The 16,037-nt window shown below is 39.9% G+C and overlaps 1 long non-coding RNA gene across 1 annotated transcript; it reads right to left on the bottom strand.

The window, feature by feature from the left end:
* Positions 1–52: 52 nt before the first annotated feature.
* On the bottom strand, positions 53–935 carry LOC142176561 (uncharacterized). The gene is made up of 2 exons (XR_012705230.1): positions 877–935; positions 53–457 (listed from the first exon to the last, which is right to left on the bottom strand). It is a non-coding gene; the product is annotated as an uncharacterized LOC142176561 (long non-coding RNA).
* Positions 936–16,037: the final 15,102 nt, after the last annotated feature.

Genomic DNA, 16,037 nt, shown 5'->3' with positions numbered 1-16,037 from the left:
AAAACTTCTTACCAATTATATTAACAAAGGAATAAACAGTTAAATAACAGCGGAATATGAAATTTAGCGGAAGTCTTAAATAAATAGGAAACGAAAATGTCTCACAGACCATCACGTGCCTCTAACCAGAACCCGGTGTCACAACATCCACGGACTAATAAGAGTACTAAATACAACCGTTTGAAAGAAATATAACACTGTTTGTCTCGAATACATGAGATAACAAAATATAAAATAAGATAGAGGAGACGTCGGGCCTGCGGACGCCCGCAAGGCTACCTCGGTATCACGGTGGACTGAAGGCTGGCTCCCAAGCTACTGCTGCTGACCAAAGGCTACTCCGGTATATTCACAGAGTGTAGAGTGTAGTATCAGCAAAACCGACCCCATGTGCTGGTAAGTGCCAGCCTAACCCCGGCGAGGTAGTGATGAGGCTAGGACCCGACTCCAGATAAACCTGTGCAGTTATATAATATACATCATAAATATAAACAAGTAATAATAGTTTTAAAAGGGAGGGGAAAACATATTTTAGAGAAACATATCAATTCTATCAGAAACTTAATAAAGTATGAAAGAACAGTCGATGTCTACAATCAATGCAACTACAATACTGTTGCGGCGCGCAACCCGATCCCTTATCATTTAACATTGTTGTGGCGTGCAACCCGTTCCATATATATAACTGTTATGGCGTGCAACTCATTTCAATATAATATCTGTTGCGTCGTGCAAACCGATCCAATATAATATATGTTGTTGCGTGCAACCTCATCCAATATAATCTCTGTTGCGGCGTGCAACCCGATCCAACATAATATCTATTGTGGCGTGTAACCTATTCCGAATATACAGTCAACAATAATCATAACTAACCGTCTCGACAAATGATCAACAATAGACTACACTATCCTGGCAAGGAAACTCAATAGTTTTAGTACATACGTCCCGACAAGGGAGAAACAACCATAACCAAACTAGTTCCAACATCTAACTATCTCAACTATAACTCAACTAGTTTCAACATCTAACTACCTCAACTATAACTAAACTTGTTACAACACCTAACACGAAGAATCATCAACCTAAGCATCCGTAATATCATTTAAGAACACAAAGCAAGGGAACCTCAACTCAACAATAGTCCGGCAAGGGGGCAACATAATGATCTCTTCTCTTTCTCACTTTACTTCACAATTCACTTCGCAACTCGAGCCAATGCCCTAGAGTTTCGATTATCACTTATACTCCTCAATGTTCATAGGTCACAATTCTTTCCACAACTTTACACAACAAATAGAAATTTTTACCAAAGCATAAATAATACAACGAGATAATGAAAATCACAATATAAGACTCATGGTCATGCTTGACACCAACGCATAGATACTCGTCACCATGACTATACGTCGTAGTCAACAAGAAGCAAATAGCAAATAGGACACAACTCCTAATCTCTCAAGCTAAGGTTAGACCAAACACTTACCTCTATGCCTGTAACATAACTCAAGCTTCAATTATAGCTTTACCCCTTGATTCCTCCGCCAATTCGCTCGTATCTAGCCACAAGTTACTTAATTACATCAATAAACGCTAAATGAATCAATTTGAATGTATGAAAAATGAGTTTTCCAAAGTTTTACCCAAAATATCAAAATTGCCCCCGGGCCCACATGGTCAAAACCCGAGGTTCGAACCTAAACCCGATTACCCATTCACCCACAAACTCAAATATATAATTTGTTTTGAAATTGGACCTCAAATCGAGGTCCAAATCCCTAATTTTTGAATAACTTAGGTTCTACCCAAAACATCCAATTTCTCCATGAAAATCATTGATTTGAAGTTGAAATCATGTTAAAAGATGTTAATGATTGAAGAAAACTAATTAAAAACGAATTACATTTGATTTGGAGAAGAAAGGTTGTTTGAAAAAATGCCTCTTAGGTTTTTGGGGTTTTGAAAAATAAAAATAACTGGAAATCCTGTCTATTTATACCCCTCTCAGGCCCCCTATGCGGACCGCATGAAATGGACCATGGCCGAACCGTAAGAAATCAAGCGCGGCCGCGAAGGCTTGGCCTTGCTCACCGCGGACCGCAAAAATCCCACCGCAATCGCAGAGTCCCCACTGCGGCCGCGAAGTTTCTACTGCGGACTGCGAGACCTGGCTTCAGAGACCTGCAACTTCTCTTAATCTGCAACTTTTTCCTAAGTTCAAAATTTGCCGAAACATATCCTAAACACACTCGAGCCCTCAGGGCTCCTAACCAAACACACGTACTAACTTAACAACATCAAACGAACTTATCCGTGCGATCAAATCGCCAAAATAACCTCAATAACAATGAATCAACCTCAAAATAAAGAACTTTTTTATTCTCAAACTTCATCAAGTATCAAATTTAGCAATTTTGGTCTGAATCACATCAAATGACGTCCGTTTTCAACCAAACTACACAGAAATAACTTAAACCATATATAAGACCTGTACCGGGTGCCGGAACCAAAATACAGGACCCATACCATCTCTTTCTAATCAAACTTCATCTCAAATTTCTTTAAACAATTTCAGAAAATAATTTTCTTTGAAAATTCATTTGTCGGGATCGGGACCTCAGAATTTGATTCCGGGCATACGCCCAAGTCCCATATTTTCCTACGGACCCTCCCCCCCCCGAACCGTCAAATCACGGGTCCGGGTCCATTTTCCTAAAAAGTTGATCAAAGTCAAATTATCTCATTCTATAATCAAAACTGATCGTTTTTCACAGATTATCATATTTAAGCTTTCCGGCTATGCGCCGGACTGCGCACGTAAATTGAGGTGACTTTAAATGAGGTTTTCAAGGCCTCAGAAAACGGAGGTTTCATCTTAAAACAAGTGATGACCTTTTGGGTCATCACATTCTCCACCTCTAAAACAACCGTTCATCCTCAAACGGACAGAAGAAGGAAGTACCTGAGTCGGGGAAAAAATGGGGATAACGGCTCCGCATATCGGACTCGGACTCCAGGTTGATGCCTTAGGAGGCTAACCTCTCCACTGAACACGAATAGAAGGAAAACTCTTCGACCTCAACTGACAAACCTGTCGGTCTAGAATAGCTACCATCTCCTCCTCATAAGACAAGTCCTTGTCCAACTGGATAGTGCTGAAGTCTAACACATGGGATGGATCGCCGTAATATTTCCAAAGCATGGACACATGAAACAATGGATATACGGTTGATAAACTCGGCAGTAGTGCATAAAAGTCTATAAGCCACCTTTCCCACTCAATCAAGAATCTCAAACGGACCAATGAACCTAGGGCTAAGTTTGCCATTCTTCCCAAATCTCATCACGCCCTTCATAGGCGACACTCGAAGCAATACTCACTCACCTACCATGAATGCTAAATCTCGAACCTTGCGGTCTGCATAACTCTTTTGCCTGGACTGTGTTGTACAAAGCCTATCCTGAATAATCCTGACCTTGTCCGAAACCTCCTAAACAAGATCCGTACCCAATAATCGAGCCTCTCCTGGCTCAAACCATCCAACCGGAGATCGACACCTCCTACCACATAAAGCCTCGTAAGGAGCCATCTGGATACTCGACTGGTACCTGTTGTTGTAGGCAAACTCTACTAAAGGCAAACATTGATCCCACGAGCCTCCAAAGTCGATGACACAAGCTCGTAGCATATCCTTCAAAATCTGAATAGTCCGCACGGACTGCCCATCCATCTGAGGATGAAATGTTGTACTCAACTAAACTTGGGTGCCCAACTCTCACTGAACTGCTCTCCAGAAATGCGAGGTAAATTGCGTACCTCGGTCCGAAATGATAGATACAGGCACACCATGAAGACAAACAATATCCCGGATATAGATCTTAGCTAACCTCTATGATGAATAGGAGACTGCCATAGGAATGAAATGCGCTGACTTGGTCAGCCTATCAACAATGACCCATACTGCGTTGAACTTTCTCCGAGTCTGCGGGAGTCCAATAACAAAATCCAGAGTGATCCGCTCCCACTTCCACTCCGGAAGCACAATCTTCTAAAATAACCCACCAGGCCTCTAATGCTCGTACTTAACCTGCTGACAATTCAAAAACGAGCTACATATGCAACGTTATCCTTCTTCATTCTACGCCACCAATAATGCTGCCGAAAATCCTGATACATCTTCGCGGTGCCCGGATAAATAGAGTACCGGGAACTATGGGCCTCCTATAAGATCGACTCTCGGAGTCCATCCACATTAGGCACACAAACTCGACCCTGCAATCTCAAAACTCCATCATCATCTAAGGTAACCTGCTTGGCACCTCCGCGCTGCACCGTGTCTCTAAGGACACACAAACGGGGTTCATCATACTGCCGATCATGGATACGCTCCAATAAAGATGAAGAGCAACCATGCAAGCTAATACCCGACTAGGCTCAAAAATATCCAACCTCACGAACCGATTGGCCAGGTCCCGAACATCCAAAGCAAGCGGCGCCTCACCGACCGAAATATAAGCAAGGTTGCCCATACTGGTTGACTTCCTACTCAAGGCATCGGCCACCACATTGGCCTTTCCCAGGTGATATAAGATAGTGATATCATAATGCTTCAACAACTCCCACCACCTCCTCTACCTCAAATTCAACTCCTTTTGCTTGAACAAATACTGAAGACTCTTGTAATCCATGAACACCTCACATGTCATGCCATACAGATAATGCCTCTAAATCTTCAATGTGTGAACTATGGCTGCCAACTCTAAATCATGAATTGGATAGTTCTTCTCATGAATCTTTAACTGTCGTGAAGCATAGGCAATGACCTTGACATCCTGCATCAACACTTCACCAAGCCCAATACGAGAAGCATCACAATAAACTATATAAGGCCCTAAACCTGTGGGCAAAACCAACACTGGTGCCGTAGTCAGAGCTACCTTGAGCTTCTGAAAGCTCGCCTCACACTCGTCCGACCATTTGAATTGGGCACCTTTCTGGGTCAACCTGGTCATCGGGGCTGCGATAGATGAAAACCCCTCCACGAACCGGCGATAGCAGCCTGCCAATCCCAAGAAATTCTAAATATCTGTAGCTAATGCTGGTTTGGGCCAGCTCTTGACTGCCTCAATCTTCTTCAGATCAACCTGAATACCCTCTGCTGACACAACATGACCCAGGAATGCAACTGAACTCAACCAGAACTCACACTTCGAAAGTTTAGCATACAGTTGACTATCCCTCAAAGTCTGAAGAACCACTCTGAGATGTTGCTCGTGCTCCTCCCGGCTGCGGGAATATATCAAAATATCATCAATGAAGACTATCACGAATGAATCCAAATAAGGTCTAAACACACAGTTCACCAAAATCCATAAAAGTTGCTGGGGCATTTGTCAACCCGAACGACATAACCAAGAACTCATAATGCCCGTACCGAGTGCGAAATGCAGTCTTAGGGACATCAGATGCCCTAATCCTCAACTCATGGTAGCCAGATCTCAAATCAAACTTTGAAAACACCTTGGCACCCTGAAGCTGATCAAACAAATCATCAATCCTCGGCAATTGGTACTTATTCTTGATTGTAACCTTGTTCAACTGCCGGTAATTAATATACATTCTCATTGATACGTCCGTCTTCTTAACAAACAACATTGGCGCACCCCAAGGCGAAACACTCGGCCTAATAAAACCCTTCTCAAGCAAGTCTTGCAACTGCTCCTTCAACCCTTTTAGCTTAGGCAGGGCCATACGATACGGTGGAATAGAAATGGGCTGAGTGCCCGAAGCCAAATCAATGCAAAAGTCAACATCCTTGTCGGGTGGCATACCTAGTAGGTCTGAAAGGAAAAAACCTCAGGAAACTCATGAACAACGAGCACAGAATCAATAGAAGGAACCTCAGCACTAGAATCACAAACATATGCCAAATAGGCCAAACACCCCTTCTCGACCATACGCCGAGCCTTCACATAAGAGATAACACTATGGATAGAATGACTAGGAGTCCCTCTCCATTCTAAACGGGGCAAATCCGGTAAGGCTAAGGTCACAGTCTTGGCATGACAGTCCAAGATAGCGTGGTAAGGTGATAACCAGTCCATCCCCAATATAACATCGAAATCGACCATGTCTAGAAGCAATAAATCCACACGAGTCTCAAGACCCCCAATCACCACAATACAAGAATGATGGACTCGATCTACTATAATAGAATCACCCACCAGTATAGATACATAAACGAGAACACTCAATGAATCACTGGGCATAACCAGGTACGGTGCAAAATAAGATGACACATACGAGTAGGTGGACACTAGATCAAATAACACTGAAGCATCTCTATCATAAACCAGAATAGTACCTGTGATAACCGCATATGAAGCCTCAGCCTCGGGCCTGGCTGGAAGAGCATAACATTGGGGTGGGCCCTACCACCCTAGGCTCCATCTCTGGGACGGCCTGCAACTGGCTGGCCTCTACCTCTAGCGGCCTGAGCTCAACCTCTAAATACTCTACCTCCACCTCTAGCACCTCTGCCCCCACCCCTAGCTTGTTAGGCGGTCTGTGGAACACCCGGTGCCTAGACCATGACATGGAAACCTTGCTGCTACGATTGAGTACCCACCAACCACGGACAAGTTCTCTTGATATGACCATACTTACCACACTCAAAACATCCACCTAAATGATGTGGCTGAGGGAACTGAGACTGACCTTGGCGACCCAAATGACCACCCCGAAAACTTTGGAGCGGTGGTGCACTGATAGGAGCTGGTGGTGCACTATATGACTACTGATCGGAATACCACATATGTGGACCACGACTACCTGAAGCGCCATGAGAGACCTGAAGAGCTGACTGAAAGGGCCTAGGAGGATGGCATCTACCATATGAATCCCTGCCTCCAAACGAGGCACCACTGAATCTACCTGAATGATGAGGCCTCTTGTCTAACCCATGACCACCTCCACGCGACAGAACCACCTCCACTCTCCTAGCCACATTGGCCGCCTCCTAAAAAGATATCTCACTCCCAGTCTCCCTAACCATCCAAAGATGAATCGGCTGAATAAGACCATCAATAAACCTCATCGCCCTCTCTCTCTCGGTAGGAAGTATGACAAGAGCATGGTGAGCTACGTCGATGAAACCTGGTCTCATACTGGGTAATAGTCATGGAACCCTGCTGGAGGCACTCAAACTACCTCCGATAGGCCTCTCTCTGACTAATGGGGAGAAATTTCTCCAGAAACAACACTGTGCACTGCTCCCAAGTCAAGGCTGGAGATCTGGCTGGTCTCGCTAAAAAATAATCCCTCCACCATGTTTTGGCGGATTCAGACAAGCGAAATATAGTAAAATCGACCCCATTGGTCTCAACAATGCCCATGTTCCTGAGTACCTCATAGCAGCTGTCGAAATAATCCTGGGGATTCTCAGTAGATGCACCGCTGAAAGTAGAAGTGAAGAGCTTGGTGAACCTATCCAGCCTCCACAAAGTATCGGCGGACATAGCCGCTCCATCGCCGGTCTGAGCTACCACACCCGGCTGAACTGCTCCAACTGGCTAAACCGTTGGAGTATGAATCTAGGGAGCTACCTGCTCCGGAGTGCGAGTAGTAGGAGTCTGGGCTCCTCCTCTAGCTTGAGAGACGGCTGGTGTAGAGGAAGCAATCCCGCTCGGGTGACACTCTCCATGAGGCCCAGTAATCGGACAAGAGAGTCCTAAAGGATTGGGGTGACAATAAACCCCTCTGGGACCTGAGCTGGGCCCACCGGAGCTGCTGGAGCTAGAACCTCGTCATCAAAGTCAACCTGAGGCTCCGCTACTGAAGCTGTTGCTCGGGGCTGAGCTCTACCCCTACCTCGGCCTCTGGTATGGCCTCGGCCTCCCTCTCTGCCCCTCGTAGGAGCTACTGCTGGGGGCTCGGTCTGCTGAGCGGTAGATGATGAAGCGCATGTTCTCGCCATCTACGAGGGAACAGAGTAGAAGTTCAATTAGCATTGATAAACAAAACCGCACGACGAGAAAGAACAAATGTGAAGTTTTCCTAACTCCGTAGCCTCTGGGAATAAATACAGACGTCTCCGCACCGATCCATCAGGCTCTACTGAGCTTGTCCGTGAATTGTGAGACCTATGTAACCTAAAGCTTTGATACCAACTTGTCACGACCCGGATTTCCTTATCCTCGGGAGTCGTGATGACGCTTACTCGTAGAAGCTAGGCAAGCAATGAACTTAGAAATCATTAACTCCTTTATTTTAAAACTTCTTACCAATTATATTAACAAAGGAATAAACAGTTAAATAATAGCGGAATATGAAATTTAGCGGAAGTCTTAAATCAATAGGAAACGAAAATGTCTCACAGACCATCACGTGCCTCTAACCAGAACCCGGTGTCACAACATCCACGGACTACGGACGTCAGGCCTGCGGACGCCTGTAAGGCTACCTCAATGTCTTGGTGGACTGAAGGCTGGCTCCCGAGCTACTGTTGCTGACTAAAGGCTACTCTAGTATCTGCACAGAGTGCAGAGTGTAGTATCAGCACAACCGACCTCATATGCTAGTAAGTGCCTGGCCTAACCTCAGCGAGGTAGTGATGAGGCTAGGACTAGACTCCAGATAAACCTGTGCAGTTATATAATATACAAAAGAAATATAAACAGGTAACAACAGTTTTAAAGGGAAGGGGGAAACATGCTTCGGGGAAACATATCAATTCTATTAGAAACTTAATAAAGTATGAAAGAACACTCGATGTCTCCAATCAATACAACGACAATACTGTTGTGGCGCGCAACCCGATTCCTTATCCTTTAAAATTGTTGCAGCGTGCAACCCGTTCCACATATATAACTGTTGCGGCGTGGAACCCGATCCAATATAATATCTGTTGCGGCGTGCAACCCGATCTTATATAATATCTGTTGTGGCGTGCAAGCCGATCCAATATAATATCTATTGCGGCGTGCAACTCGATTCAATATAATATCTGTTACGGCATGCAACCCGATCCAATATAATATCTGCTGCGACGTGCAACCTGTTCCAAATATACAATCAACAGTAATCAAAATTAACCATCTCGGCAAGGGATCAACAATAGACTACACTATCCCAACAAAGAAACTTAATAGTACAAGTACATACGTCCCAGCAAAGGAGAAACAACCATAATCAAACTTGTTCCAACATCTAACTATCTCAACTATAACTCAACTAGTTTCAACATCTAACTACCTCAGCTATAACTAAACTTGTTACAACACCTAACACGAAGAATCATCAACCTAAGCATCCATAATATCACTTAAGAACACAATGCAAGGGAACCTCAACTCAACAATAGCCACGCAAGGGGGAAACACAATGATCTCTTCTCTTTCTCACTTTACTTTACAATTCACTTCACAACTCGAGCCAATGCCCTAAAGTTTCAATTATCACTTATACTTTCACAATTCGTTATACAACTGGAGCCAACGCTTCTTAATGTTCATAGGTCAAAATTCTTTGCAAAACTTTACACAATAAATAGAAATCTTTGCCAAGGCATGAATAATACAACGAGAACCTGAAATTCACAATATAAGACACACGGTCGTGCTTGACACCAATGCATAGAAACTTGTCACCACGCCTATACGTTGTACTCAACAAGAAGCAAATAGCAAATAGGACACAACTCCAAATCCATCAAGATAAGGTTAGACTAAACACTTACCTCAATGCCTCAACACAACTCAAGCTTCAATTATAGCTTTACCCCTTGATTCCTCCGCCAATTCGCTCGTATCTAGCCACAAATTACTTAATTACATTAATAAACGCTAAATGAATCTATTTGAATGCATGAAAAATGAGTTTTCCAAAGTTTTACCCAAAAATCAAAATCGCCCCCTGGGCCCACGTGGTCGAAGCCCGAAGTTCGAACCTAAACCTGATTACCTATTTCCCCACGCACTCAAATATATAATTTATTTTGAAATCGGACCTCAAATCGAGGTCCAAATCCCCAATTTTTAAGAAACCTAGGTTCTACCCAATCACCCAATTTCCCCCATGAAAATAATTAATTTGAAGTTGAAATCATGTTAAAAGATGTTAATGATTGAAGAAAACTAGTTAAAAATGACATATATTTGATTTAAAGAAGAAAGGTTGTTTGAAAAATTGCCTCTTAGGGGTTTGATATTTTGAAAAATGAAAATAACTGGAAATCCCGTCTATTATAACCCTCTCAGTCCCCATGTGCGGACCGCACAAAATGGATTGCAGCCGCACAGGCCTTCCTGAGGTACTGCGGTCCAGTGCCCTGTGCGGACCGCAAGAAATGGACCGCGGCCGCACAGGCCTCCACCGCAAGCCGCAAGAAATCAAGCGCGGTTTCGAAGGCTTGGCCTTGCTCACAGCGGATGGCACAAAACCCACCGCGGTCACGGAGTCCCCACCGCGGCCTCGAAGTTTCCACCGCGAGACCTGGCTTCAAAGGCCTGCAACTTCTCTGAATCTGCAACTTTTTCCTAAGTTCAAAACTTGCCGAAACACACTCGAGCCCTCGGGGCTCCAAACCAAACACACGTACTAACTCAGCAACATCATACGAACTTATCTGTGCGATCAAATCGCCAAAATAACCTCAATAACAATGAATCAAACCTCAAAATCAAGAACTTTTTTATTCTCAAACTTCATCAAGTATCAAATTTAGTAATTTAGGTCTGAATCATGTTAAACGACGTCCGTTTTCAACCAATCTCAACAGAAATGACTTAAACCATATATAAGACCTGTACCGGGCCCCATAACCAAAATATGGGCCGGATACGATCTCTTTCTAATCAAACTTCATTTCAAATTTCTTTAAACAATTTCAGAAAATAATTTTCTTTGAAAATTCATTTTTCGGGCTCGGGACCTTGGAATTCGATTCCGGGCATACGCCCAAGTACCATATGTTCCTACGGACCCTCCGGACGTCAAATCGCGGGTCCGGGTCCGTTTTCCCAAAACGTTGACCGAAGTCAAATTAGCTCATTCTATAATCAAAACTCATCATTTTTCACAGATTATCATATTTAAGCTTTCCGGCTACGTGCTCGGACTGCGCACGCAAATTAAGGTCACTCTAAATAAGGTTTTCAAGGCATCAGAACACGAAAATTTTGTTTTAAAACAAGTCATCACGGTGAAGCTCTTAGTATGTAATGAAGCATTACAAACAACACTGTCAACAGTTACAAAGAATTATTTTTGCAACTATTGACTTTTCTGCATATACAAAAAAATCGCGCGGATAATTTTCTTTTCAAACGAATAAAAGGCAAAAATACGTAAATAAGCATACATAATTCCAAAGGTGAAGTGGTCCATCAGTATTTATTCAAGGTTCAAGCTTCATCGTGCCTTTTGAAATTTGCTTTAATAGAAGAAAGAAATATACATTCAAATGCGGCTGCCCGAAAAATAAGGCTAATGATATGAAATTAGTACACTCAGAAAGTGAAAACATGGATATTCACTACAAGATTATACATATATAACTATGAACTACGTTGTAGCTAAACACTTTAGCTACAGTAATTTTTTCCGTAGCATCCGTAGCTAGAAGTAGCGTAACTAAAAGTTAGCTACAAACTTTAATATTTCGTGGCTAAGGATTAGTACTTATTGCTACAAGACTTTTGTGATGTAGCTATATTAATAAAATATTTTGCCATGAAGAATATATATTTATAGCTAATGATTTTATTCTTTTGCCACGATAAATCAATTTTGTAGCTATCTTCTATACTTTAGCCACAAAGGGATATTACGCGGCAAAAGATGTATTTTTATCATATTTAATTCTCAATGTAAAATGTAATTGGTGCAAGATTATAATTTTTAAAATTCTATAAAATTAGTCATCGACACATTATTTAGCTATAATACCACTATATTGAATAAGAATTATAATATAATTAGTTTTCCTTGGACTTAAGTATCAATTAATTTCGTAATTCTTTGAAATAGTTTTAACAGAATTATATAACTATTAATATGAATTATAACACCGTAAAATTGTTTGTAGTGTAATATATATGTTTATATGTATTTGTAGCTTTGGTTATTTATCAAAATTAAATACACCAAAACCATCACAAAGTTCTTCAATGTATGAGCACTTATTTAAAAATGAATCATTCGATATATGAAATTATTCTAAGTACTTACTAAAAACTCTTAAAGTCTTCAATTTATGAGGACTTGTTTAAAAATAAATACTGAAATATAAGAAATTACTCTAACTACTTATATAAAAAAAATAGTTAAGTATCAGACATACATAAATTCTCCACAAATGTTAATATATTTTAAATTTTACACCAAATATATATAATTAACGTCCAAAACTAACAAGGTGCAATAAAATAAAATATTAGTTTGATAAATAAAGTAAATTAATAAGTTTAGAGGCTACAAGTAGGCATACAAATGGTTTATTAAAATTAACTTTTGCATATTTAAATTTTATTAAAACTTCAAACTATATAATAATTACTATAGTTTATGTTATTTTGGGAAAATAAAACTTTTATAGTTAAAATTAAATTTTTATAACTTGATATTGTTTGAGCAACTCTTATTTTTGTCATTGAAAAAAAGTTATTCACTTATGAAATTTTGTACATATAACTTATTGTGGTTAAAATACTATTATTGCAATGACAATCATAGTTGTACGACTAAAGTATAATAAACTCGTAAATTTATCGTCACTTTAAATTTGTATCTATTGATTTTTTCATGACAAATAGTAGTAACTATTATCTAACTATTTTTATTTTATTAAAATAAGAAGATAAATATTTATTTGACTAAAAAATTTTGTTTCAAATTTTTAATGTGGCTAGAAGATTGCGACTGTGGCGAAAAATTTACCTTGTGACAAAAACTAATGATTAGTTACGAAATTTATCGTTGCAATAAATTCATGGTTATATAATTTTATCGTGATGACTATTGCCATGACTTTTTAGAACTTGAAGCAAAGTTATTTATTTAGTAATATTTGATTTAAAAGGTTTATTGTGGCTAAAAGGTTATTGTTGTTATATTAAGTTTCAACTCGTGGCAAAAATTACTAATTAGCTACGAAATTCTATTAAAGGAAGAAACATGTGACTAATTTAACCTATGTTGCCACAACTTTTAATAACTTGAAGCAAAAATATTCATTTAGCTACAATATTTTCTTTCAAATATTTTATTGTGATTAAAAAGTTACTATAGCTATAGTAATTTTCAACTCGTGGCAAAAAATTAAGAATTAGCTATATAATTCAATTATACCAATAAATATGTGACTATATCATTTAACTATTGCCACAACAATTTAGAACTTAAAGCAAAAATATTTATTTAGTTACAATATTTTTTTTTAAATAATTTATTGTGGTTAAGAAGTAACTATTGCTACAGTAACTATTGATTCATGGCAAAAAATTATGATTAGCTATCAAATTTTATTTTAGCAATAAATTTATAGTTATTTAGATAGTTATTGCCACGATTACTGCAATTGTAGCTAATACGAGGAATTAGTTTTATCAACTTAATTTTTGTGGCAAAGAAATTTTATAGTTTTACAAATAGCCATAGAATTTTAATTTTTGTGGCTATTATCAAATATTAGCTATGTGAGTTAGGCATACCTAACTTGTTTCTCCTTATCAGCCTCCAAATTAAGTTTACAAGTCTTTCTATTTTTTTGCCTCAAGTGCCAAAGACTTTTCTCTATGCACTTATCTCTAGCTACATTTATTCCTAGTTTGTAAACGATTAGGTATACACAGTGAATGTTACCCAAAAAAAAATTAGAAGAATACACAGTAAATGTTCTTATTCTCCCTTTTTATCGGTCTTTGGTTGTATTTATGTTAACCAAAAGGTTATATCGCATTTGTGTGATTACCCTAAAGGTCATCTTAAGTTTTAGAACTCGATTATGCGTTCCGAAGTCTTTAAACCCTCATTTTATTCCTCTGCGATTTGTGTGCACGGTCCGGATAAGTTTTCGAAAAGCTTTTATGTTGAAAGTTGATGAAAATAAAAATTTTTGCCTTTAAAAGTTGATTTAGTTGACTTCGGTCAACGTTTTTAGTAAACGGACCTGGACTCGTGTTTTTAAAGTCCCGTGGATCTGTATCGAAATATGGGACCTGGGCGTATGCCCGGAATCAAATTCTGAGGTCCCTAGCTCGAGATATGAATTTTTGATGAAAATTGAAGATCTGAAAATTAAATGGTTTTAAGAATTTGTTTAATATTTGATCTCATTGGTATTGGGTCCGTATTTTAGTTTTGGAGCCCGGTACAGATTCATTATGATATTTAAGACTTATCTGTGAAAATTTGATGAGAAACGGAGTTGGTTTGACGTGATTCGGACGTCCGATTTGTCTGTGAAAATCCCATTTGACGTGATTCGGACGTCCGGTTGTTGCGAACGTGACCCTTCGAACGCGAATGCGTAGCTCTATCTAGGCTGGGCAGGGGACCCAGGAAACTCTACGCAAACACGATCCTTGTCTCGCGAACGCGAAGGTGAGGCGGGCTAAACCTCCGCGAACGCATAGTGCCTCCCGCGACCGCATAAGTCATTAGGAGGCTGCCCTTCGCGAATGCGACAATGTCCTCGCGAACGCGATGAATACTGTCACCCAGCTATTAAAAATACTATTACGGGACATAGGCCATTCTTTCAAATTTTCAAAAGCCAAACGACCTAGGGACGATTCTCTCAAGATAATTTCTTCTCCAAAGTGTTGGTGAGTGATTCCAAACCATTTTCTTTCAATAACATGTTAGTGAGTCTTATTCATAAAATTGAGCTTTCCGTGATTATATTATCCATGTATAGACTAGTTTATTGTTATGTTGATCGTTCTTATCATATGTACGAATTTTGGTATTGATTAGGTATTGACTCAAAGTTGAGGTTGATATTGTGGAAAAAAATGTTACAGTAAGATTTATTGTTGTCACTTCTATCTCCCTATTATTATTGTTCCTTGTTTTGGTGAGGGAGAGTGTTAATGCACGAAGGGTGATGTCGTACTGCTCTTATTTGATTTATTTGGTGAGTTTGAGAGTAAAAGCATGAAAGGTGATGTCGTGCCATTCTTATTTGATTTATTTGGTGAAGTTGAGAGTAAAAGCACGAAGGGTAATGCAGTGTCATTCTTATTTGATTAATATGGTGAGGTTAAGAGTAAAAATACGAAGGGTGATGTTGTGCCGTTTCTATTGATTATCTGGTGAGGTTGAGTGTAAAAGTACGAAGGGTGATGTCGTGCATTTTCCATTGTTGTGTTTACTTGTTATTACTGGTTCAAGGTGTACTAGCTGCTTAAATTTCTTTACTTCTGTGATTCTTTATCTTGTAAACCCCTTAGCATGTTCCCCCCTCCCTCCCATTATTATCTGTTTAGCTTCTATTAGTTGTTATTGTGCTCGTGTATTATTTAATTGCACAGATTTATGTATGTGTCTTGTCCTAGCCTCATCACTACTTTGCCTAGGTTAGGCTTGACACTTACTAGTACTTAGGCTGTGTTGTACTGACACTGCACTTTCTGTGCAGATTTTGGTACTGGCCTGAGTTGACCCCGAGTTTAGCAGCTGGACTTGATCGACGAGAGACCAAAGTAGATCTGCTGGCATCCCCAGATCCTAGAGTCTCTTCCTAGACTTGTTACTTTACTGTTTCTTTCTTCCAGAACATTGTAATATCTTTCAGTTTTTGTATTTAGTAAATCTTAGTAGCTTGTGAGTTGTGACTCCAGATCCTAAATGTTTCAGTTACTTTAGGTTTTATAATATTCCACAAACTATGTTTAGCTTTTAATTGACTTAATTAAATTCTATTATTAAAATTTTGTTGAAGTTGATTTGTGAACTCTCTAACTTTGGCTTGCCTAGCAAGTGAAATGTTAGGTGCCATAACGGTCCCGAAGGTAGGAATTTCGGGTCGTGACAA

The sequence above is a fragment of the Nicotiana tabacum genome, chromosome 22 (genome assembly GCF_000715075.1).
Source record: "Nicotiana tabacum cultivar K326 chromosome 22, ASM71507v2, whole genome shotgun sequence".
Taxonomy (NCBI): domain Eukaryota; kingdom Viridiplantae; phylum Streptophyta; class Magnoliopsida; order Solanales; family Solanaceae; genus Nicotiana; species Nicotiana tabacum.
The sequence above is the reverse complement of the archived record's forward strand: the minus strand, read 5'-3'. Positions and strand labels throughout refer to the sequence as shown.